At 42.2% G+C, this 27,448-nt stretch overlaps 1 protein-coding gene across 1 annotated transcript in view; it reads left to right on the top strand.

The window, feature by feature from the left end:
- The window catches only part of NTRK2 (neurotrophic receptor tyrosine kinase 2), a gene marked incomplete at its 3' end in the record, with an annotated part of 314,958 nt that overhangs the window by 212,677 nt on the left and 74,833 nt on the right, over nt 1-27,448 (top strand). The gene's annotated exons all lie outside the window — the stretch shown is intronic.

Raw genomic sequence — 27,448 nt, 5'->3', positions numbered from 1 at the left:
AGAGTCCTAAGAATACCATGGGCGCAGTAATGGGCTGGCTTCTATGGTTTTCTTTTTCCTTTGTACATCATCTGTAGCTCTCAGCCAGGGCAAATCTGAAGTGAACCATAGCAGCTGCATTTCAGAGGCGTGCTTGGGGAAGGTTTAACAGTGCTATTTAAAAAGCATTCGTACTTGTGAGTCTAAATGTAAATTGTCAACTTTTTCAGTGATCAGATCGTTAACATTGTCTTCTCCCTTGATTCTTGTGAGATGCCTCCTTGGCTCTTGTGAGATGACAGGGAACAACCTGGATAAAATTAAAAAGCCTCATTTTATTGATTCATTTAAAAAATTCTTTCCACAAGTCTTCAATTTAAAAGTTTTCAACAGAGAAAAACATTTATCAATTTGAGCACAGACTTTTTCTTTTTGCTAGCATCAGGAAGCAGCATATTGATCAAAAGAAGAGTTAGTAGGTAGCAGGAGGTAAGGAGCCAGTGTGCTAATGAACTGCATACAGTTGGTTCACATTTTAACCTAGAAATAAAATCACTAGTGGAACATGGTGGATAGGATGGTACTTTCTAAGAGAAAATGTGCAGTTACAGGTTATATATTTGATTAAGGGTTTTTTCTAGCAAGTAAGTCACAGATAGGACCCCAAAAATGAAGAGACAAATATGAAATACTCTATTCTCCGTTATAATTTTAAAAATGTAAGTAATGCTCTAAGTCCTATAAAACAAGCACAAATCCATATCTATAATAATAAAAGCATAATATGCTAATTAGACCGGACATCCTTATGGACGTCCTTCTGGATGACCTTCCGGATGAAGCCGGGGCTGCAAGGGAAGCCGGAGTCCCGGGTGCCAGAGAGAAGTCGATGCCAGCAGCTGGGGGAAGAAAGGCCTACTCTTGCATGAATTTTGTGCATCGGGCCTCTAGTAATTAATAATGATATAAGAAACCCCAAATTATTATGTAGAGCATATTTATTTTTATCTGCCTCTTTATTTATAACCCTGATTTTTCCAAAATATTATGTATGTGTCTGAAGTACAATAATTTTGGTGGTATCCCCTAGGACTTGGCACTTCTTTCCTTCCAGTATCTTCTTCTCAAAAGCTCCACCTCCACCTATCTCTAAACCATAGTTTCCACTGCTCAGAATGCCCAGAAACTCGCCTCTCCGTTGAAGTTGAGATGCATGTTGCTTTAGTAACTTTATGTAGCAATATCTAAAGACTGGCATTGGCATTGCCATTGATTTTTTTACTTTAAGGACATTTTTCCTACTGGTGAGAAGGCAAGAAACTTTAAAATTTCTGTGTGTTCTTTTCTGAATGGCTGGGGGGTCCATATTCATGCTTTGGGAAATGGGGATTAGGGTGAGTGTGTGAACCTGTATTCTGTATCAGCAGTTCAGGAGAAAAAGCAGTAAGGGGTGGGATGTGAGATGCTCTTTATTCTCTGTTGTTAGTACTTTTAGGAGAAATCTGAATTTTTATGAACAGTGAGTATACATTGGTTTTAATTTTTTTTTACATTTCAGATTATCCTGGGGAGAAGGACAGTAGGCAGGCGAATCTATAGGACTAGTAGTAGAAAGGTAGGGAAGATAGAAGCACTCAGGTTAAAAAGAGATCCATTAACTCTCCCCAGGCCCTCGACCTTTGGGTGCCTTATCTAGGAATCCTGGCTCCTCCTTCCTGTGTCTCTGCAGCTTTCTCTGTGATGGTGGAGACAGCATGGGCTCTGCTGCCAGGTTTAAAACTCAAGTCTGATGCTATTAAGTCTATGGTTTTAGCCAATCACTCAACTGAGCCTTAGTTATTTTATTTGTAAAATGGGTACAATAAAGCCTGCTATATAGCTTCTGTGAGATCTCAATGCAACAATAATTGTCAAGCCACTAGCATGATTTCAAATGTTTACTAACAAATTATTTCAATAATTTCTCGTCCCTTTCTCCAGCCCACCTCATTAGGGTCACCATGTAACTTAGAGATGAGGGAATTTTGAAATTCTATTGGACCACCCAACAGAAAATCTATACATGTGCCTATTTAAATTAATTAAAATGCAATAACATTAAAATTTCAGTTTCTTATTTCAAATGGGTATGAAATAAGACAACACAGATAGGACATTTCCATCATTGCAGAAGAGTCACTTGGCCAGTGCTCTAGACTCTCTAGCAGCTGTAAATGTGACACAGTTCTGAACCACACTGTTCTAGTAAACACAAGTCCTTGAGGAAGGGTTTCTTGGAAGGCCTGCTGCGACCATGGGGGTGACTTGAGGATGGAAGCCATGAGGATGGAGTGGAGGTGGTCACTGGAGATATTCTACAGCTAATCATATTCTCACAATTTCCTCATCTTTCCAAATTCCCATGCTATGATCACCCCAGCACTAATACTTACTAGCTCTATCTTAAATTGGGAAAAGTCTTTAATTTCAGTGCATCATATTTTTAATGGGAAAAGAGGTCAGCTGGAAGAAGCAATGTATTCTTAGTAGGCAGGAAAAGCTTTATTTCTCTCTCCTGACTCCCATTTAGAATTTCTTCTATATCTTCTCTTCTCTTTCCTCCCTCCCTCCCCTTCTTCTCCCTCCCTCCCTCTCTCCCTCTCTCCCTCCCTCCTTCTCTCCCTACCTCCCTCTCATTCTCCCTCCCTCCCTTTTTTCCTTCCTTCCAAAATATGCTAAGGACATTTACCTGGCCTGAGAGAAGTGGTCCTTCTACAAAATCAGGGAATGCTTTGTCCATGTACCTGTATAACTTCCTGCCTGGAGTATTACTAAGCAAGTGCTCCAACTATTTCTGAGCAGCTGCTTCAGGCTACTCAGAATTAGTGAATGTAAATGAACAGTACCTGCAATGCCAGAAGTGAGGAAAAATAGCTGCTAGGTGCTGCAAAACAACTTAAATATGGAGATACCCTTCCCTTCTTCTCTAGCCTCCCTTTCTTAATCAGAAGTTATTATAGATTATTATTTCCTTTCCTGTATACTAGGCACATGGTGTTCTGAACTGAGAATTCATGAATTCTAATCCTCATCATTGAACTGGCTTTTTGCCTAACCTCGGACAGAGGACACCCTGTGTCTTTAATGCATTCCTCTAGGAATCACATGGAATGCTGTAAAAGGTTTCATTATTAGTGGCATTTACAGAGAACTTGCCTGGCTGTATAACTCTAGCCAGCCTTCATTTTTAATCTTTATGTACATACCTTTGAGTTTTACTAGTAATAAAATATGTTCTCCACAAGGCAACCATCTATTATTCAAGCATGGTTTCTACTCTGTGGTTTCTTCATAGGCTTTGCTTTATCTCCTCTTCCTCCCTCCACTGTAGCTGGCATTTTCTAACACCATCCTCCACCATAATATTTTATCCTATATAATAAAGAGGTAATATGCAAATTGACCATCATATCCTTGCACAATATGGCCACCCCCATGTGGTCACAAGATGGCCACCACAGGATGGCTGGCAGGGAAGGGCCATTCTGGGCAATCAGGCCAGCAGGGGAGAGCAGTTGGGGATGACCAGGCCAGCAGGGGATGGCAGTTGGGGGCAACCAGGCCTGCAGGGGAGAGCAATTGGGGCAGGGGTAACCAGGCCAGCAAGGGAGGGTAGTTAGGGGCAACCAGGCCAGCAGGGGAGGGCAGTTGGGGGCGATCGGGCCGGCAGGGGAGCAGTTAGGCGTCGATCAGGCTGGCAGGGGGTGGTTAGGGGTGATCAGGCTGGCAGGCAGAAGCAGTTAGGGGCAATCAGGAAGGCAGGCAGGCGAGCGGTTGGGAGCCAGCAGTCCCAGATTGTGAGAGGGATGTCCACCTGCCGGTTTAGGCCCAATGTGGGATTGGGCCTAAACCAGCAGTCGGACATCCCCCGAGGGGTCCCGGATTGGAGAGGGTGCAGACTGGGCTAAGGGACCCCCCCAAGTGCATGAATTTCATGCACCAGGCCTCTAGTCTTCTTATAACAATGGTCACTTGAGAAAATGTAGTTAAGGAAGTGTAAGCAAATTCCTAAAAAGGGCATCTGAATTTCCTGTGAATATTTCACTCAAACACGGTTTCTCCTCTGATATCAGAAATGAAAATTTAGTGATATCACTTCAAATAACAAGGCATTGTGTGAAGACAGGAGCTATTTCTTTTACATTACAGATGCTTGCTGACTTATAAAGCCAGCTTTTTGAAAGTTGGAATGCATTACTCTTATGGGAACTAGTTTATAAATGGTGGTTAGACTATGAGGCTAGCTAACAAAAATCTATTTCACTCAAAGTTCAATACCTAGTTTTGCAATAAAAACTAGTGGAAAATAACGCTGTTATAATCAGGAGTCAGGGACCTTGGAAGGCAGTTTCACCAGACCACTTCATAGTGGGCAGCAAGGGAGGTGATGAGTGTGGCAGGGACAGGAGGGAGAGTGGCTGGGAAGATTTGATTTGGCTCTTCCCATTGACTGGTTCTTGCCACTTCTGCCCAACCCCTACAATCAGTGACTCCTGCTGGGGTTAGTGCATTTTCCATCAAAATGGATCCACTCCCTGACCCTGTCTCTCAAGAGCCATAGGGTTAGTGGACGGTAATGAGCCCTGTTTGGTCACATAACAACCAGGTAGTTCTGGCACCAGCAGAGGGGCTGAAGGCAGGTGAGAGAAGTTTTCAGGGAGAAGTGGCCTCTGGTGCCCTTGAGATCACAGTGGGCAGATGCTCTGCCTGTACAGAGTGCTTTCAATGTTTCTGTTTGTTCCTTTATAAAATTGTACTTAATATACAACCTCCCCTTCCTCCCCCTGGACTTATTCTTCATCTTTTCTCTTTTGTAAAAGTAATTTTTAAATAGGTGTGTGTCTTTTGAGAAGGAAAGTTTTAACTAATTATGTGGCTAAAAAAAAAAAAATCCAGAATGCGTTTGGGGAAATTCAAAGCACTTTTATAAAGTGTAATGGGAATGGGGATTAGGGTAGGTGTGGTAGTCCTCCAGTGAATGTGGAATCAGTATTTGTTGAATTGAAACAGGTGAATCTCCTTCAAACCACACACACAATGTATTTAGCATCACCTACCACTAATAACAAGTGGTGATAGGCGTGGACTTGACATCTGCATCTCTGTTCTGCTTCCAGTGCAGGTTTCAACCCAGTTAGAAGGTCCTCACCTGTGAAGAACGGGTTTCATTTGGATAAATTGCATAGCCATTTACATAGCAACAGAACATTTTTAGAAAATGAGCTGAACAACATGTTGCACTTGGGGTTCTAAGTGCATTTTGGTAAAAGTCTAGATTCGTTGGTTCCCCTTTATTAATAGGAACAATAAATAGAAACACACTCTTTTCAGTTCACTTCTCTTTCATAAAGAAAATAGAACACAGATTTTTGTACCTGCCTGGCAAAAATCCCAATAGCTTTTCTTAATTTTGCTCAGGCTGGTGGATAACATTTACACCAACTACAACTATTAGGAAATGAAAATAATGCATTTTTGTTGATAAAGTAGGTTTTGCCTGGTTGTCTTTAGAGGTATTACCTTTTCCCTTTTAAAGAACAGAGTTTTTCTAAGAACATAGATTTGATGTAAATATAAGGTGGTTATGGACCCAAGTGTCTTGTCCTGTGTAGTTTTTTACTTTGTTTTTTTTTTTCTGAATGCGTTTGAACACGTGCATTCACAATCTTGCTCAAGTTCACAGTTTTTGATCTCCCAATCTCTTACATAAAAGCGAGTCCACATCTTTTGGCTGTTTCTTGTCTTCTCTGTTGGTTGTAGTGCCCGGGAAGATGTCCCCTGGAGATGTCCTCTTTACTGATAAAGAAATACTCAGTTGTGTTCATCATGAACCAGGGGCACTGTCCTTTTAAGATGTCAAAATAGCCCGGCTGGCGTGACTCAGTGCTTGAGCATTGACCTATGAACCAGGAGGTCACAGTTCAATTTCCAGTCACATGGCACATGCCCAGGTTGTTGGCTTGACCCCCAATGTGGGGTGTGTAGGAGGCAGCCAATGATTCTCTCTCATCATTGATGTTTCTATTTCTCTATCCCTTTCCCTTCCTCTCTGAAATCAATAAAATATATTTTTTAAAAATATGTCAGGAAGCTTAGGTTATTTTAATATTGGCCACCAGAAAAGAGAAATAAGGCTCCCTCTGGCTGGACCCTTCAAATGAGGGAGCCCATTTCATTTGCTGGAGAATGCAGAGAGCCCCACTTCCTTCTGGGTCCACATGACTGCCTTTGCCCAACCTTCAACATACATCTGATGAATGGATGACTCAACGAACAAAACAACTGGAATCAAATACTTCGGAAGCAAACCCTGTCAAATTAGAAGTGACTTGTCTGGTCATTGAAAGAGGTGCAGTGAAAAGCCTTTACACCTGTCTAGACTGTAAAACTTTTCTATAATGATTACTTTTGTAATCATGCAAAAACAAAGAGAGAAAAAAGTAAACAGAACACTAGTTAAAAAAAACCCAAAAAAACCCAGAGAGATCTAATTGCTTTTTTAAGGATGGTATTAATTTACTTCATGACACATTTCTTTAATATTTTTCTCATTTGCAGCAAGCAATGTTTTAAGACTGCACAATACACATACTCACATACTCAATGCATTACTGATAAAAAACATTAAACCAGCAAACATTTATTGAGCACTTATTACATAGCAGGGTGCTTGCGAGGCACTGTGGGGGATTTATGGATAAATAATATATGAGTCAGGCTGTCAAGGAGCTCACTTATGGTGCAGGTGGGATCAAAGTCATAATTGTTAAAAATGAATGGTAGCTTTCAGTGGCACACTGGTTCTTACAAGCATGCAATGTGCTTTGTCCATATTAAAAACGTATCCAATGGCACAAGGCACATCTCTGACATTTTTTAATTAAATTTTTTACTTGGAGATAATTGTAGATTCACATGCAATTGTAAGGGATAATACAAAACAACCCCATGTGCCTTTTACTCAGTTTCCACCAATCCTAATCTTGTAAAACTATAGTACAGTATCACAACAAGGTATTGACATTAATATAGTCATGATACAGAGCGTTCCCATTACCAGTAGCATCCCTCATGTTGCTCTGTTATAGTTAAACCCACCTCTCTCCTCAGGTGCCTCTCTCCCATCCATAACCTTTTTACAACCACTAATATATTCTCTATTTCTATAGATTTGTCAATTCAAGAATGTTTTATATATATACATATATATATATATACTAGAGGCCCAGTGCATGATTTAATCATGCACCTGGTGCACCAGCGGGCTGTCCGCCGGTGCCCCAGGCCTTCCGAAAGCCTCCGGCGCTGCGGAGGCTTTCGAAAGGCCTTGCGCCGGAGCAGAGAGCCGGCCAGGTCCCCCGCTTTGGCCTTTGATCGCGGGGGACCTGTCCGGCTGGCTGTCCGCCGGTGCCCCAGGCCTTCCGAAAGCCTCCGGCGCTGCGGAGGCTTTCGAAAGGCCTTGCGCCGGAGCAGACAGGCGGCCAGGTCCCCCGCTTTGGCCTTTGATCGCGGGGGACCTGTCCGGCTGGCTGTCCGCAGGCGCCCCAGGCCTTCCGAAAGCCTCCGGCGCTGCGGAGGCTTTCGAAAGGCCTTGCGCCGGAGCAGACAGGCGGCCAGGTCCCCCGCTTTGGCCTTTGATCGCGGGGGACCTGTCCGGCTGGCTGTCCGCCGGCGACCCAGGCCTTCCGAAAGCCTCCGGCGCTGCGGAGGCTTTTGAAAGGCCTTGCGCCGGAGCAGAGAGCCGGCCAGGTCCCCTGCTTTGGCCTTTGATCGCGGGGGACCTGTCCGGCTGGCTGTCCGCTGGTGCCCCAGGCCTTCTGAAAGCCTCTGGCAGCCATGGTACAGACGCTGAGCTCGCGGCGCCACTGGCGCCGCGAGCTCAGCGTCCTGCTGGCCCAATCAGCTACCCCGGCCACCCTGAGTCCCGCCCCCTGCGCCTCCTGCTGGCCCAATCGTGGGCGTAGCGGAGTGATGGTAATTTACATATTACCATTTTATTATGTAGGATATATACATGTATACATATATATTCTTTTTTTTCTTCCATGCATCTTTTATTTTAAACTTACCTATACTGTTGTATTTGAAGTGACTTTCTTATAGGTGCCATATAGTGTTGAGTCATGTTTCTTAATGTGTATGTCAATTTCTATCTTTTAAATGGTGTATTTAGATAATCCCACTTAATGTAATTATTGGTATGTGAGGTCTTAAGTCACCCATTTTATTTACTTTTTGTTTTTTCACTTTTGTCATTGTTGTTTTTATGTCTCCTTTTTCTTCTTCTTGCTTTCCTCTGGGTTGCTTGAACTTTTTTTTTTTTTGATATGTGTACAGTATTTTTGAGTATGTCCTTTTGCATAGTGGTTGTTCTTGGTATAATATTCAGGGTGGGGAAAACCATGTTTACAGTTGTGAGTATGGGAAACACAGAGCTTATTCTTGTATCATTATTTATTGTATTATTTTCTACTAGAGGCCCGGTGTACAAAATTCATGCACGGGAGGGGGGCTGTCCCTCAGCCCAGCCTGCACCCTTTCCAATCTGGGACCCCTCGAGGGATGTCCAACTGCCTGTTTAGGCCAGATCGGGACTAAACGGGCAGTGGGACATCCCTCTCGCAATCCAGGACTGCTGGCTCCCAACTGCTTTCCTGCCTGCCGTCCTGATTGCCCCTAACCGCTTCTGCCTGCCAGCCTGATCACCACCTAACCACTCCCCTACCAGCCTGATTGATGCCTAACTGCTCCCATGACAGCCTGTTTGCCCCTAACTGCCCTCCCCTGCAGGCCTGGTCACCCCTAACTGCCCTCCCCTGCAGGCCTGGTCCCCCCCAACTGCTCTCCCCTGCAGGCCTGGGTCCCCCCAAACTGCCCTTCCCTGCAAGCCCGGTCACCCCCAACTTCCCTCCTCTGCTGGCCTGGTCACCCCTAACTGCCCTCCCCTGCTAGCCTGATCACCCAAAACTGCCTTCCCATGCAGACCTGGTCTCTCCCAACTGCCCTCTCCTGCTGGCCATCTTGTGGTGGCCATCTTGTGTTCACATGGGGGCAGCCATCTTGTGTGTTGGAGTGATGGTCAATTTGCATATTACTCTTTTATTAGATAGGATAGAGGCCTGGTACAGGGATGGGGGCCAGCTGGTTTGCCCTGAATGGTGTCCCGGATCAGGGTGGGGGTTCCCTTGGGGCATGGGGTGACCTGGGCAAGGGGCCTGTGGTGGTTTGCAGGATGACCACGCCCCCTGGCGACCCAAGCAGAGACCCTGGGATCTGGGATATATTTATCTTCTATAATTGAAACTTTGTAGCCTTGAGCCGAGCAAAGCCTCCTGCTTGCTCTGTGGCCACAGCCATTTTTGTTGGGATTTATTTATCTTCTATAATTGAAGCTTTGTAGCAGAGTCCAAGGCAGGCCAGGACTGCGGGAGCTTGGATTCTCCCATCGCCAGGGGAAACCCAAGCCTCCTGCTCTCTCCAGCTCTGTGGCTTCTGCCATTTTTGTTGGGATTTATTTATCTTCTATAATTGAAACTTTGTAGCTTTGAGTGGAGGCCTGGACCCGCCAGGGTGTGTAGAAAGCTTGGCTTCCTCCATCGCCAGGGAAACCCAAGCCTCATGTTCGCTCTGTGGCCGCAGCCATCTTGGTTGGGTTAATTTGCATACTCACTCCTGATTGGCTGGTGGGCATGGCTTGTGGGTGTAGCAGAGTGATGGTTAATTTGCACATTACTCTTTTATTAGATAGGATATGAACAACTGTAAACCTACTTCTGCCTCACCCTGTATACATAACTTATTACAATCTACTGGTTTTGACATTTTACAAGTTCAAATGAAATGTAGAAACCTTACGCCCCTTTACTTTCTCCTTTTCATTTTAATATAACTGCCTTCAAATTTCTCCTACATATATTTAAAATCACAACAGACAATATAATTTTTGCTTTAGCCCCTCAAAATAAATTAGAAAACTCCAAGAGAGAAGGGAAATGTATTAAATGTGTCTACTTTTTCCTTTCTCTGTTCCTAAAGGATATTTTCATGGGCTATAGGGTTCTGGGTTGATAATATTTTTATTTCACCACTTGAATGAGGTTGCATTGCTTTCTTCTGTGCTCCATCATTTTATATGAGAAATCCACTGTCATTCAAATAGTTTTCCCCTTACAGGCAAGGTATCATTTCTCCGTCACTGCTCTAAAGCTTTTTTTCTTTGTTTTTAATTTCCTGAAGTTTGGTTATAATCTTCATAGTATGGATTTCTTTGGGTTTATTCTGTTTGGTGATGAATTTTTAAATCTTTAGGTTTATGTATTTTGACAGAGTTGGAGAGTTTCTGTCTTTATTTCTTTGACTACATTTTAACCATGCCCTTTTCTTCCTCTTCTAGGGCTCTGATGACATGAATGTTAGATCTTTTGCTATCACCCCACATTTCCATTCATTCAGGCTCCATTAATTTTTTTTTCAGTCTATTTTCTGTCTGTTGTTCAGACTGGATAATTTCTGTAGCTCTGTCTTCAAGTTTATTGAGTGTTACTGTCCCCTCCATTTTGTAGTTAAGCCCATTTATTGAGTTGTTAATTTTGGTTATTGTATTTTTAATTTTGGTTATTGTATTTTTCAGTCCTAAAGTTCCCATTTGGTATTCCTTTATATCCTCTGTTTCTGTACTGAGACTATTTTTTCATTTGTTTCAATGTGCTTGTAGTTGTTCATTGAAGCATCTTTGTCATATAACTCTAACATTGCTGTTATCCTGGTGTTGGCATCTATTGATTTTATTTTTTCATTCAGTTTGAGACCTTCTTAGTCCTGGGTATAATGAGTGATTTTTTTTTTATCAAAGCCTAGAAATCTGGGAATTCAGTTTTGAAACTCAGAATGTATTTAAATCTTCTATTTTCGCTCGCTTTCTCTGACAGCAGCCTAGCAGGGAAAAGGGGGACTCTGCCTCATTACTGTCAGGTGAAGGTAGACATCCAGGTTTTCCACTCAACTTCTGTTAGCATTTGAGGTGGCAATCTCCTCATTACTTTGGGGTGGGAGTGGGAGTTCCACCTCCCCATTAGGCCTCTACAGATACCTTCTAGGTTGGGAGGGATGGGAATGCTTTCTTACCTTTTCCCCTATGGCTTCCAATGGTATCACAGCGTATGGGGGTGCAAAAAGAATGGCTTCGTTATTGCTGGGTGGTGGTGAAAGTCCTGACTCCCCACTCAGCTACTTCAGAAATCACCCTTGCATGGAAGAATGGGGGTGCCTGATTCTTGCAGGGTTGGGATGGAAGTATAGGCTCCCTGCCTGGTGGGAATGAAAGCCTCAGCTCTACTTGGCCTTTTCTCTGATACCACCTGGGTGCATGGCTGGGTGCCTTGTTACAGCCTCATGATCATGAGGATGGAAAGAAATCCAGGCTTCATACACAGCCTTTGCCAGCATGGGTGGGAGTGGAGCCACAATTACCCTATGGGATTTGGTAGGAGTAGAGCAGTTACTGTGTAAGATTTTCCTATTGAGGCTACTGTTTTTCTGGTATTTTAGAAAGAAAGAGCAGCCTTTTTTTGTCTGGGGATTTTTCTGCCTGTATATCTTCAGATTCCTGGCTTCTTCAGTTCCAATTTGGGTATTTATGAGACAAAAATACAATATAGGGAATCCACCACCATGTATTTCCAAGGTTTCTGGTTGATATGTCTTCTTCTCTCCACCTTTCAAAGTCTTCTTATGTTTATTTTCTATATATTGCTCAGGGTTCTTAGTGTTAGTTTATGAAAAAACTTGAGAAAATGATGTCTACTTCATCTTCCTGGGAGCAGAAGTCACATCTCTTGCATTCTAATTTACATTATACATCTCCAAATGTGGAACTTTCTGGAAGATTAATGAAACTACTCAAATGTAGACTCAGGCCTGGAATACTCACCTGGCTAAAGTCTGGCATCTGAAACCTTTAGTCCAGAGTGAGCAATGTACAGAGCTCCAAAGGATAGGTCAGGAAGTTCGGGTAGGTGGGTGGATCATGGCAGAAAGAGCTGTTTAACAAACAACAGAGTCCTAGTTGCAGTTAATCTGCCCTCTCAGAGCTGAGTCCCAGCAAGGGCCTGGGAGCATTCAACCAGGTTGTATGAAATAACATACAACCATTTGAAGAAGGGCCCTAGAAGGACTTGGCTGGGATTCATAATGGGTTCCAACTCAGAAGAGAACTGAGATGCTGTTTAGGAAACTGAAGGAGAACACTGGCCAGCAGACAAGGCTAATCAGGGTGATCAAAACCAAACCAAAACAAAGCAGTGCTTTACATGATTCGACGTGATGAACCTTGAAAACATTATGTTAAGTGAAAGGATGCCAGACCCAAAAGGACACATATGGTATGATTTCATCCGTATGAAATACCCAGAATAGGCAAATCCATAGTGATAGAAAACTACTGGTGGTTGCCAGAGGCTGAGGGGAGGGGGAAATGGGAAGTGACTGCTTAATGGGTACAGGAGTTTCATTTGGGGTGATTAAAAACTTCTGGAACTAAATAGTGTTGATGGTTGCACAACATCATTAATGTACGTAATGCCCCTGAATTGTTCACTTTGAAATGATAAATTTAAGGTGTATTTTACTACAATTTAAAAAACTGTGGTAAATGAAAACAAAGCAAACAAAAAGAAACCATAGCAATGCTCCTAATCCCTGTGCCCAGCAGACATTACTAGTTGATTATAGCTCTTTTTCCCACTAAGCCCCTGATCCTCCCAACATAATGTTCTGTGTAGGCATTTGCAATTGATAGAAGACATATATGAAGAATCTGTTTTCCATCTTAGGCAAGGAGCTCCTTCTGGGCACACAGACATCCGGTCTAGAGTGGGACAGTGGATCCCAGTTCTTACCAGGAGCAGGCTTGGGGCTGCTCATTTTTTGCCTCCCTTAATCAGAACAGGCTAAGGGTCTGGGTGCAGCTGAGCCTGCCCTGGGTTTACAGTACTGAGATTAGTGGAGGGCCACGTGGCAGTGAAAAAAACCTTGCTTTTCATATTAAGATCCAAGACATAGCAGGCAGCTCTATAGTGTTAATTCTTGAAGATTTCAAAGCAGCCTGCTTGCAAGTTGAATTTCAGGGGAGAGATGCGAGTGATTTATGGTGACATCTATTAAGCTTTTATAGAACATAATACATGTGTTCTTGCTCCTACCGTAAAATTAATTGTTGCTAATTAGTTAGGGCTGCCAGCTCACTGGTGTACGAGTCTGTCACACTCCCTGGTCCTGGTCCTGTTAATTAGCCTCCTAGAGTATCATCCTATCTCAGTGTCCTGTAGCTCTCCACCCTCTGTACATTTCTCATTTACACAATCAAGCATACTTGTTGGCATTGGTTGGTCTTGAATAGAAGTTTAATTTGGGGGGCATAGAAGTCCTTGGGGGTCATCCAATGATGTCAGGTGAGACAAGTCATCTCTTTAATATATATATATATATATAATTGATTTCAGAGAGAAAGGGAGAGGAAGAGAGAGATAGAAATATCAATAATGAGAGAGAATCATTGACTGGCTGCTTCCTGCACGCCCCTTACTGGGAATCAAGCCCACAATCCAGGCATGTGCCCTTGACCAGAATCGAATCCAGAACCCTTCAGTTCACAGGTCGATGCTCTATCCTCTGAGCCAAACTGGCTAGGGCCAAATCATTTCTTGCATACTATCAGGTATTATGTAAACACATATGACCCAAAATAAATACCTGTCTTTCAATCATTCTTTTCATGGAGTACAAAGTTCCTGTGAAAAAATACAATGAAGCTCTCAGGAACTTGCTTTAGGTGATTAATTTCTGGGTTGCCGGGGTCTGAGATGAAGGTCATCCTCCTAGAATGATAGCCCACAAACATGTGTGCCTTGGTAGGAGCGACTGGGCTGGGCAGCTCCTGGGCCATAGACAGCTGCTTGGCCTGGGGTATTGTAAGTATCAGCTCTAAGGAGATGCTTTGAGGTGCTGAAGATACCCTGACAGTGATTGAGCTGTCCGCAGCCTCGCAGTCCTCGGAGGGGCTCTGGGACATTTGCCTGGGGAATGTATAATTGCTGTTGATATTTCCATGGGAAAAGGAAATCAATTCTGTTGGATTTTCTGAGAACTGGGAGCTTGCTTTGTCCATCCAGGGTGAATCTCGAGGGAACAGTCTTATGAAGTTGTCATCACATGTAATGACAATAAAAAGGCCAGGGTTATTCTAAATACAGTTATGTACCCAATGAAGCTTGTTCACTCCTCTGCTTAATAAGCCAACAAAACAGCCAGGCGCAGGAAAGAGAAAATTCCCGTTTACATTGATTGCATGGTGTGTGCCTCTGCCCACCTCCTGTGAGGCGGCTGATTTCACACATCCCCATGACAGAATAATGTGACTTCATTGACTGGCAAGCAGCTGTCGATGCAACGTGTGAGGTGTCTGTGTGTGTGTGTGTGTGTGTGTGTGTGTGTGTGTGTGTATGTGTGTGTGTGTGTGTGTGTAATCCCCACACACTGCAATGAAGAGGGAATGGAAAACACAACAGAGCTATTGAAATTAAAGGGGAAGTGCGTCTTTATTACAATTCACTTTTGAAAAGGAAGGCTGTAGTTATGTTCAAATCTGACCATGTCTTAGGAACCCACCTGGCAAACAAAGAAAAAGGACCAATTTCAACCCTTGCTGTTTATCGCATTGGGGTAAATCTTCAGATAATAAGTCTGGGAAGGTAGGATGAAGCACCAAGACTCCAGCTGGCCCAAGCCATCAAGGTATTAGGACCCAGGTTATCATTAGGACCCAGTGCCATGCTTGTCCTTGTCCTCCTGCCCCTTGTTGTCCTCCTTCTGTGCTCCACACCTGGAGCTTCAGTGCATCTGCTTCTGCTCCCCATCTCCCCCTGCATCTCCTTGGAGCAGATATGGGTCCAATGGTCCATGTGTCAACATCTTCTGAGAAGTCTTCTTGAATAGAAGACTAAGGGATGAAATGCGGAACCTTTTTGACAAATGCATGTGATTTTTTAATGAACGCTCTCTTCAGCAACTGAACCACTTAATTTGTCTGCACAGTTAAGGGGACATTGGCTGAGAAAGCCATTCATGTTTCTGGGAGTCATGTGGAGTATGGTAGCTGAGTGAATAATGCTTTTGTTCCAAATATTAAATAACTTAGCTCAGGGGTCCTCAAACTTTTTAAACGGGGCCAGTTCACTGTCCCTCAGATTGTTGGAGGGCCGGACTATAGTTTAAAAACTATGAACAAATTCCTATGCATACTGCACATACCTTATTTTGAAGTAAAAAAACAAAACGGCAAAAACACCTGCATGTGGCCCGCGGGCCGTAGTTTGAGGACGCCTGATTAGCTATTAGCATTTATAGCTTTCTTTTTACATTCACCACTCTAAACCAGGACTTTGTGACTATGCTTTTATTAATGCAACAATCCCCTAGCTACTGTCTTTGTCTCAGTTCACATATAATACACCATGCATATCCCTACCAGACAATATACTAATTACATAATGCTCCACCCTCATTCAGGAACCTACACTAGCTCCCTTCTGCTTATAGGATCAAATGTGGACCCCTCATCTATCCCTCAGGCTCTCTGTGACCTGGTTCTATTGAGCCCATTGAGACTTCCTATTGTAATTTCCACCCTACCACTTCTCATCATACCCCTGATTGAAGAGAGCAGTCCTGTCACCACTACCCTGCCTTCATGCCTTTGCTGTTCCTTCTTACTTAAGAGCCCACTTTTACCTCCAATTTTTCTAATGAATCTATTTTTTCACATTTCGACCCAGACCTTTTTTAATCTGTGAAGCCTTTCCTATAATTGCCATCCACATTAACTTCTCCTTTCTTGAGGTCATATCCCTCTAGCAGGCCAATGCTTGGTGCTATTTCCACACTAGCATCTTGCATGGATCTTAGTCTCTTATCTACAAGTTTTGTCTCCAGATTGAATTTTTAACTTTCTTGATTCTTAGTCTCCAGAATGCCTTCCATGCCACACTGGTGTAAAGGACATTGAACTTGGAATAAAAAAGCAAAGCGTGGGATCTGGCTTTATAACTGACCAGCTGTGCAACCTTAATGATCCCCTTGACCTGTTTGAACCTCTGCTTCCTCAGCTGTAACATGGAACTCAGAAAGGTTTAGCAGCCTATCTCACATAGTTTTAATGCTCAAATAAAATAACACGTGTGAGGGCTTTATGAGCCTTAAAGTGCTCTGGGACCAGAAGGCCCATTATTATTGTAGTTGTCGGTAATATTTAACATTAAATTGAACCAATAAAAATGTATCTGTAAGACACTGTGTACTCACAAGTGCCAAATCACTAAATAGCAGTGGTCACACCATATACCATTTATAATGCATTTTATTTGTCAGTGTGCTTTTTATTTAGAATACCATTTTGTTTTTGTTGGGAGGTCAGGTACTTTCATTCCCATTTTACAGCTAGAGGAAAGAAATCAAAGTTGGGCAGATACATTCAGATAATTGCTTCAAGTCATGTAGTTAGTTATTAACAATGATGGGACTGAGACTTCCCTTTCTGCCTCTTAATCCCTGCAAATTATAGTCATTTCACTCACTGCTCCCCCATCACCACCCTGGACCTTGTCCATGGGACACTTCCCTCTTTCTTTCTCATTTGCCTTCCTCAATGGTCCTTTTCTTCCTTGGCCATCATTGGATCTTGTATAGCTAGGTGGCTTCATTTGAGCTTGAAAGGATCTCACTCCTGTTCATCTATAATAGTAAAAGCATAATATGCTAATTAGACTGGACAGCCGAATGACCTTCTGGACATCATTCTGGATGTCTTTCCAGACGACCTTCTGGATGAAGCCGTGGCAGTAGGGGCTGAGGCAGAGGTGGTTAGGAGTGATCAGGCAGGCAGGTGAGCAGTTAGGGGCAATCAGGCAGGCAGACAGAGTGGTTAGGAGCAATCAGGCAGGCAGGCCAGCAGTTAGCGGCGATCGGGCAGCCAGGCGAGCTGTTAAAGGCAATCAGGCAGGCAGGCAGAGTGGTTAGGGGTGATCTGGCAGGCAGGCAAGCAGTTAGGGGCGACCAGACAGGCAGAGTAGTTAAGGATGATCAGGCAGGCAGGCGAGTGGTTAGGGGCAATCAGGAAGGCAGGCAAGTGGTTAGGGGCAATCAGGCAGGCAGGGAGGCAAGCGGTTAGGAGCCAGTGGTACCGGATTGTGAGAGGGATGTCCAACTGCTAGCTTAGGCCTGATCCCGCAGGGATTCCTGTGGGATCGGGCCTAAACCAGCAGTTGGAAATCCCCTGAGGGGTCCCAGATTGCAAGAGGGTGCAGGCTGGGCTGAGGGACCCTCCCCACCCCACCCCCACCCTGTGCATGAATTTTGTGCACCGGGACTCTAGTTTCCTTATAATCATGTGCACATTCATAAGTGGAGGAGCAAAGTATAAGAATGTTTACTGTTCCTTACAAATACTGTTATTCACTCAATTATTTTTAGGTGGAGGAGCCAGGATCAGAGAAGTGACCTGAGTCCAATGTTGGCTCTTCACTTTCAGTTCTGGTCCCCTGAAGACTGTAGGTCCCTGAGAAATCAGGTTCTTCTTTAGGGGCTTGTCCACCAGGACCACAAGGCAGGGCTAGACATTTTTTATCCATACTCACAGGGACACTGTTACCACTGAGTACTTCCTCAGCTTAAGCATACTATATACTTTAACTTTGACTTGTTCTTGAATGAATTTGCTTAACATCACCTTCTCTGAACATGTGATGGTATTTTAATACTTTAGAAAATGCCAATCCCAGATGTAAATGGTTCATATTAACATATAAGAACAGAGTTTTTAATCACCCACCATCAGTTCCCTTTAAAACTCTCTCTGGAGAAGGCACTTTTTATAAGGGACTTTGCTATGAAACGCAGGGAATCATACTAGAAGCGGATTTGTGTAACCCTCTATATAATCCCCAATAGGACTCCAGAGCCCAGGGGATGGGAATACTTCTCTCCTTTCTAAAGCAGCCTGATTAGGTCAATGTAACTTAGTTGTGCATTTTTTAGAACTGTTCTCCAAAAGCGGAGCTTGTAAGATAGATGCAAAATTTGGAAGTGCTCCAGCTAACAGAACCACCCACAAGTTCTTATCAAAAGACAGAGAGGAAAGGAACCCAAACACCATGACTCTCACACTATAAATCTATTCCCAGCTCATAAACTGCCTTCAACGCTGTGCTTCTTGACATGCGTTCACACCCAAGGTTTTGCAGCTCATCAGAGATGGAGAGTGTATATAGACAGAGAATGAAAGGGATAAGTCTGGAAGCTACAGAGAATAGGTGATTTGACTTCTGGGGAAAGGATATAGCAATATTCCATGGACTTCATCATCCAGTTTTTAACCTCCCTGACTTCTCCTGTTCTTACATTTTTGAGTGATACATTGCATTTGGTTGATAAATGTCTGTAATGAGAAGAATCAGGATATAATGAACATGGCACTGGATTTGACATTAGACACATGGAGAAGAAAATCTAGCCTGGCGCCCACTTAGCCTTACAGTATACAGTATTAAGTTGCTCCTGTTAAAACAAATTTTGTTCATTGTTTTCCAATTTTTAGAAGGAAAGGACACTTAATTGTATCATATTGTGAACTGAATGTACACAGCAGCAATTTTGGCACCGTTGCAGTAAAGGTCAAGTTCACAGAATATAGGAAATAATTGGGGCAGAGTAAGGTAGGGGTGTAATAAGCTCAACATATACAGAAGAGTATCAAAATACCTGAAACAGAGATGCAGTGTGATAGATAATCAATAGAAGAACTGAAAATATTATAGCTCCAAATTATTGGGAGGAGGTGGGATGGAGTGTGAGCAAAATCCTCCTCCTATGTAGCAGAAAGTCATTAAGTGTCTTAAATTAGGAAAACAGGAGTAGGAGGTACAACATTAATTAGAGTTATGGAGATGATGCCTAGAAAACAAAAAACTCAAACTGCACTGAATGAAGATGAGTAGGACTGAGGACAGGAAGGAGTGTGGAAAAGCAGTTTCTTTTCATCTTTAGCTCTTTAGTACTACTTATTTGTTACCATTTGCATGTATAGCTTTTCTTATTTTGTTTTTTTTGTAAATTAAAAGAAAAAATGCAGATTCTTTTCTAACATTCAGAGGTTCTGTTTGCAAAAGTACAACCTAGCAATACATTAGGCTGAACCATGTGAAATAGCTATTTGTTTCATTTGAGCCTGTGCAAATAGAAATTTCAATTGGTTCAACCTAAATAGTTTTCAGAGTTTGGACTTGAATGCAGACTCATTTTAACACGAAGGTCCAGTATATGATCAAGTCAGTGACACTCTAGTTAGTATTTTGGAAATGTCATAATTCATTATGTCCAACAAGGCCCTTCTTTTCAACCAACATTTCCAGCTCTGCTCAACTTATAAGGGAAAATTCAAATGGCATGTCCTCCTACCTCAAACCCTATACTCAAACAATTTGCCTTTTTTTTTCCTTCATTTTAAACACCCTTCACCCTTTATTTTTTACATTGGTCATGGCAGGCTTTATGTTCTGCCTTTAACAACTGTTATTTGTGTATTTGTCTCATCTGCCCAGTAGACTGCCCATCCTTTGGGGAAAGATTTGTGTTCTATTGGGAGAGACTGCATGGGTTTTGAAGCCAATCCTAGCTTGTCTTGCCCACTTTCCAGCTGTGTGGCTTTGGGCAAATTACTTAATATCTCCAAGACTCAGTTATGACATTCCTGAAATGAAGACAATGATGTCTCTCCATCAGTCCATCAAGATGTCTGAATAAAACTCTATGTACAATGCTTAACCCAATGCCCAGCACACAGAAGATGTGCACTGTTGAGCTTCTCTTCCCCTGCTCATCCTCGAATCTCCCACAGCACCAAACATAGTTCTTTCCACATAGATGCTTAAATGCCGAAATGGGGCGGAGGTATGTTGATTGAAAGATGCTGCAAGTATTGCGAAACCCTTTGAAGAAAATAAACTTCAGCATTACCTCTTGAAATATGAGTCCTCAAATAAGCCTGTTAAGGAAGAAATATCATAGAATTCTGTCTTGCATATTAACTGGGCCGAAAGCCAGGGAAACATTTGGGATGTACTCCAAAATCTTGTCCCTGACCCTCATTCTTACAGACATTGGCCACATGTCATTGGTTATGAGCTCTGCTGAGCATCTGCCTTTCTAAGGAGTTTGGGCCGAGTCTATAGCTGAGGAAAGCAGCCTGGGAAACTGTCATGGAATTCTGGACCTCATAAATGCCCATTGACTTTTCATTGCTTATAGACTAAGTGCTTGCCCTTGTGTGCAAAGCTTTCCTCATAAAGACTCTAACCTGCTTCTCTGAAGTGTACTCAATGACTCCATGGAGCCTCTTCCAAGTGGCCCATTCACATAGCGCTTGGCTTGCCCCTCTCATCATCATTTATCACATTCTGATAGAATTGTTGCTATTTCTCTTACCAATCCCTGCTCCCTCACTAGAATATATGTACAGAAATTGTGTTATACATATATAACATGTATATGTTACATACATACTTCTGTTAGGATAAACTCTTCAAAATGAAGACACTGGTGTGGTTTGTGAATTATCCCCATCAAAAACAAGATTTCTTTTGCAATGGGAGGATTCATGTAGAGGTATGTCGATAAAGGCCAACTAACCTGTAGAAGTCACTTAGGAGGATGTAGTAGCTACTAGGAGAAAAGTATTCATGAAGAGGGCACAGGAGTGGGGGATCCAAAATGATAGAACAGATACCAACATACTAATAGAACCCTTAAATTGAGGTTCATGCACACAACTTTGGAAGAGGACAGTAAAAGAATGTTTTCCATCCTCAGGAGCAAGAAGAACTTTAGGGCTCAGGGACATAGGGTCAAAGGGTAGGCAGATAAGGCTGTCTGGCCCACCTGCCAGAATTTTGTACAATCACTCTGCATAATTATTCTTGAAAATACAAACATTGCTGGGGCTGACTGACAAGTATTGTTCCAGCAGGGAGGGCTGTCAGGGTAAATCAATCCAATTCTACCACATGCCAGTGTGTAGAACAGATATAATTTTGGCTGTTAGGGGCTGTCAAAGCGAGGGATGTGCCGTATGTGTATTTTGAAGTGTGGTGTTCCCGTCAGTCTAACAGCTTGAAAGATTTCTGGGGCTTTCCCCCTCCTCGGCTGTTTTCTACAAGAAGTTTGGGTAATTTAATTTCAAATAACTCAATTGCATTTATCTACTGTAATGATTGGGTTATATTAAGCATTGCTCCCTGCATGCCCCACAGCTGTTCTCTGATTTAGCATGGGGGCATCAAATATATTTTAGAAGGAAGGGGCCATTTGCTGCCATTGGATGTTGTATGGGGCATACAGGTTGGTACCTGGTACCCTCCCAGGAGTGCAGGGTGATTCACTTAGACCCATTTCAAAGCTTAGCCCAAAGGCACACAATGGGGCCCTTGGGGATCCCTTGAAGTCCACTTCCTCCTTCAGTGACCCAATGCTGTGATGAGCCCTCAAAAGTGGCTCACTCAAAATCTCTCTGTTTTAGACTTTTTCTGCATCCTCCACCACACTGCACTCTCAGGGGCTTCTCCAAGAATCTGTCTTGCCAGTTTTCCTCTCATCCTCCTTCTTTCCCTCCGGCCTTTCTTTTTGTGCCTGTTTGATTTCTTACTTCCTATTATTCTTCCTAACATACACACACTCTCAAATTTCTCCCTCCTCAACCCCATCACCAACTCCATCCTCTATATTCACTTGTCTGCATGACCTCCCACATGTGTAGGCTCCACTTACCACTTCCAGGTCTTCACTTACTAGTACACTCACCCTTTGCCCCTGGCAGTCTGACATTTGCTCTGCTCAGCCTTATTTGTGGCTCATTCTCCTGCCTCTCTGATTCCTTCAGTTTGGTTTTGTTCTATGGCTCATTGTTCTCTGTCTTTCCCTGAAAACACAGAGGATTAGTACCTGGCAAAGTCCTCTGTTGTATTTGGGGGCAAGGACTTGACCTCAGCTTCCCTGGGGGCAGTCACTCTGAGCTGTGTGCATCCCAAGGATAAGGGGCTAGAGAATGAATGTAAATTATAACTGGATGGAGCTCACCTTCGAGTCAGCAGAGGCATCTGTGTGAACAAGCTGTAGCTACACCCTAACTGACTTCTCTGGCTCCAGTTTGCCCGGCCAGAATAATCTAATGATTTGTACTTATCACGTTTCTCCCAGGCTCAAAAGTCTGTCATAGCCCTAGATAGGGCTCATATACTTAATAAAGTCGTGGAATGTGTGTGCTGGAGCTGACCTGATGCCATTTAGCTCAAAAGTACTCATTTAAAGATGAGGAAATGAAGGCAAAGGGCAGTGACATCATTGTTCAAGAGTCCAGACTTATTAGTGCCCAAACTTACTACCTAGTGAGGTATTCGAAGCCCTCTGTGATTTGGGCTTGTCCTACTCTCAGAGAATATCATCTACTCTCTCTTCAGGAATAAACCAAGATAAATCACTATTTCTCACATACACTCTGAACTTCTCCTCCCCTACCTTAAATACCTTCTTTCCCACCATTCTTATCTCTTGTTCAATCTCTTATCTATTTTTACATTTTCATGTTATTATTTATTCATACTTTAGATTGCTTAATAAGTCTAGACCCAGCAGTGGGTATGGGGAAATTATACCTATTCTTCAACTACATCCCCAAAGCATTCTTGAGTATGCCCACAGACATTGATTTTTGTGTCATCATGATGATAAGAGCCGTGGACTCCCTGTGTAGTGCTTTGGCTGGGGGTGGCTTTTGTATCATATGTTTATCTCTTACTGAGTTATGCTTTGAGAAATAATCTTTGGAAACCCACTATTTATTCTAAGGCCTTTGGGAGGACATCGATCCCCTGCGTAAAACTCATTCAAAATATTCCTTGGAAAATGAAATGCTATGAAGAATCTTACCACAAGGAATGTCTGTACTTTTACTTTGAGCAGTAAAAATTTTGTGAATTATTACGTTTTTCTTTTGGCTTCTGATACCAGGAAGCTCGGGGTCAAATTTTGACTTAATTTTAATAACCCTGTGGCACCCTAGAATTTGCATGTTTGCATTTCTACTGAACACCTTGCCTTCATCTTCCATTCCACTTGCCCTGATGAGTTCTTATTTAAATTTTGTTTTTCCTTGCCTGGTTATGTAAAATCTTTTATGAAGGAAACAAAGGTATAAGCTGTTACAGATATACGTATTTTTTCCTGCCCTGTTAGTTTGTGAGATTTTTTTTTATTTTTTTGAAGAATTTCAACAAATTAGGGTCTATTTTACTCATCCTAGAAAAATGCCCAGGCCATAATAGGTGCTTAATAAAGGTTTGCTGAACTAAATTGCTAAAAGTAGACTCACAATGCCCTTGGTGGGCAAAGTTGAGCTCATACACTTTCACTTTGTTTTTTATAAGAAGGCCAAGGAAAGGTAGTGTTGCAGTGAAAAGAACTCAGACTCTGCCTGTTACCAATGGTACAAACTTGGATGAGTAAGTTAGCTCAGCTGATCCTCTTCTTTTCACTTTAATCAAAAAATGGAGATAGGGATACCTTACTAGATTGCTATGAAGATTGATAACCCCTGTAAATCTCTCAACACATTTTCTGGCTCATAATAGCAATCAGCACGTGTTAGGCCCCCACTTATCTCCCTCTCATTTCATTAGAAATAACACTTGGAAAAGGATAAGTGGATGACTCTATGACCACAAGTAAGTCAATTAATTGTGGTGTCATCTGTAAAATAAATGTGACTATTGACCTCATTCAGAAGGATATGAAAATTAATTGATGATAATGCACACTGGGAATTTTTGCTGAAAAGTGCGTAAGAATGGCTCAGTATTATCACATTTTATTTCATCATTAATATTATTTATGAATATTTGGCCGTGTCTTATCCTGGTGCATTTTATGTCTGTGGTCTCAATTGCATTTATTTCGTTTTAATACCAACTTGTATCTTAATAAAAATGTAGATGAAGTTGAAAAACATAGTTTCCATCTTTTATGCAAATCTATTTTTACAAGGTAGATAGTTTTACCTGTTTCAATATGCTACCCATGAAACAGACGTCAAGATAGATAGAAATATTTTTTATTAATTGTAAGCACTTTCTAAGGTATTTAACTTTTATATCCTGCTTTTCTCACTCATATTTTATGTTTTCTTGCTGTTTTTTAATGAAATTCTTCATTATGAGATGTTTGGCCCATTTCAGACGATAAACGTGAATGTTTGAAACATTTCTACTAGAAAAGATAATTAACTAAATGAAACACCTGTTACCATTTTAATCTCAGGAAATGTGCACTGCCTTCAGTCTCAAATGGGCCTGTGTTACATACAGAGTCCAAGGCCACTAGGACTCTGTATGTAACACAGGCCCATTGTGTTACATATGACACAAGTCAGGACACCTGAGTTCTAGTTGGGCCACCTTCTAGCTGTGTGGCCTGGGGAAGTCACTGTCCTGCCCCAAGTCTCACTGGTTGACTGTCAAACAGGGAATCAGCCTCACATATCTTTACATTCTCTTCCCATCACAACACCCAGCCCTCTGAGAGAGAACCATGGAGGCAACTGGCCCTACATTTAGATCTGTAGAGAAGAAGAGAGATTCCTCCTGATACAGAATATTATCTTCTGAATACACAGTACTTTTTACCTTCCTGTTCAAAACTTTAAAATATCTTTCTTTTGAGAGGCAGATCATTTAGTAGCTGGCATATATGAGAAACTCAAGAAGTGTCTCAGTTCAAGGTCCATGTGCTGAGCAGGACATGTCGACTGGGCCAAGGTTTTCTATGAAACCTCATTTCTGGGAAAACGGGAAGGATACATTTCTTATTTCAACCCTGAGTGGACGGGAGTTTATTTATTTATTTATTATTTATTTTTAGGTTCAGTGGTAATGATTATAGACTTGGATTAATACTTTATTTATAGCCTGTGTGTATATATATATAATATTTACCTCTGGGTGATATCAATACCAGGAATTCAATTTCGACCACCTGAAACTGCCAGTATCCCTGAAAACTACGGAAGCTACTTTATGACAAAATGCATTTTTCAGCTGCTGTAATGTAATGCTAATACAGAACCGGAAATCTACTGAGCTCTGGCCCACATGAAGCAAATGACCAAGGGCACCAAATTTCCACTCTGGAAAATTCCATTAATGACAAAGATGGCTAGACAGTTCGCAGCCACTCATCTTGATTCTTATTGCTAGTCATCAGTTTCTCCCTGATTCTACAGAGCAGATTCATTTGCACAATAATCTAAGCACATGCTTTGTTTTGACTATATTGATGTACATAGATCAGTCTGCAGACCACATGAGTTTGGTGGTGTATTTCCTACAACATGTATACCTCTTATTGATGCCACCTTTTCTTTTGGCAAGGTGAAAAAGTAAACTTTATTGATAAAGCTTTTTTTTTTTAAACAATTTTTTTCCTTCAAATCTAGGAATCCATTTATGCTGGAGTTTGGTCATTTATTTTTTTTATTAGTTATTCATGTTGGGTTTGATGTGATTTTAATCAGGTCTCCAAGATTCAGAAAAGAATTGACTGACCTCAGGGAAAGGAAGTGTATAAAGAATTGACATTTTTACCTGATGGTTTATTTGTTACAGAGTCCTTAGACTCACTTCACTCAGGATATTTTGTATAAATGAATCCAAATGTTCATAGGGCTCTTTAAGGCAGTGGTATTCAAAATGCTAGTCAACAATGAGATCAGGAGTTTGTCCAGAATCAGAGCATTGCTTCCTATATTAAGAAAGTCTTGCTCCTAGAAAAAGTCACCTTAATGCCATGCACTCAGCCAAACAAACTCCCACAGAGCCTCACTTCTGAACTGCAGAAGAAATGGCGGCCCTGTGTTTCTACAGATTAGGCAAGTGACTGAACCATTCTCTGCCCTGCACCCTGAGAATGATGCCACTGGCGGGGTGGAAAAGGAATGTGTCAGTCAGGAGCTCAGAGTGTGAGAGGAGGAACCAAGATGTCAGCAGTGAGGGGCAGAGGTGGTGTAGGCTGCTGGATCCCTAAGATAGATGCTTTAGGATAGCTGGATGCTTTAGAAAATTTCGTCTTTAGCCATAGCTCTATAAACTTCTTTCTAGCAGGAGAGTGAGAGAGAGTAATGGCCAGAAATCACGCACAAGGGCCTGAAGTACCTGCAGGTAAGGGGTGGGAAGGGCTTGCATTTGAGAAGGCTGCAGGGGAAAGGCATGGATATCCTCAGGGCATAACCAAGGTTTCCTTTGAATCAAGGAGGTAGAGGGAAATTTAAGGAGAGCTCATGGATGATAGGTAGCCATCCCACAAGGCTCCAAGGAAGGGCCTATGAGGGAGGTAAAGGGGTGAGCATTGACTCCGCCTGGGACATTTATGAGCAAAGCTGGAATGAGAGGTTGGTTAAGAAGTGATCCCCTAAGAGGGTACCAAGGACTTCCATGGTTATTTCAGGAAACAGGAAGGAGGCAGGTGGGGATAAGTACTGATGCTCTTTGGAGGAGAATGGGAAGAAATTCTTAGCTCAGGTTAGTTGTTCTCCCTGCTGCTGACATCTCAGAGAATTGGGCTTCTTTATTGCTTTCGTACTCAATAGGGTTGTCAATTGACTGAGATAATATGATTATACAGTGTTTGCCTGCTGTTTATTATGATTCAGCATATTTTTCAACAAATATTTTACAGCACCAACTGTGTGCAAAGTACTGTGACACACTGTCAGGAATGCAGATACAAACACAAAATTGTTACCTGTGCCCCTGAGCTATTGGTTTTATAAAAGAGATTAACTGCTTCAGGGGAATACATTGGCAAAAGGCCACCATTCATATAATCTATTATTTTCCAAGTCAACAAAGGAAATTAATACAAACTAGCCATTTCTTAAAGAAAAGATGCATTTACTGCTTTCAAGGTCAACATGGGGAAACTGGTCTCATCAATTTTACTTTTGGAGATGATGAAATTTTGTCTTTTGTTATAGCTCTATAAACTTATTTCCTACCAACTTTTTCTCCTCCTTGGAAAATGTTTTAAAAAAGAAAATGTAAATTAAATGGGGAAAAAGTTAAATACTTGCCTTGATCTGATTAGAGTGTAAAGTAAATCAAGTGGCTATTTAATTCCCAGTGAACATGTGACAACCCTGGAGTTAAATATTAGATTTAAATAGGGCAGCTAATTCTCTGCAAGAATTACATTTATCTCTTTATATGAGCACTCTACCTAATGAACACATTTCTCTCCTCTTCAAACCGGGCGTTGCTACCAGAGCCTGAGATATTAATAT

Source organism: Cnephaeus nilssonii (genome assembly GCF_951640355.1).
Source record: "Cnephaeus nilssonii genome assembly, chromosome: 14".
Classification (NCBI taxonomy): Eukaryota; Metazoa; Chordata; class Mammalia; order Chiroptera; family Vespertilionidae; genus Cnephaeus; species Cnephaeus nilssonii.
The sequence above is the reverse complement of the archived record's forward strand: the minus strand, read 5'-3'. Positions and strand labels throughout refer to the sequence as shown.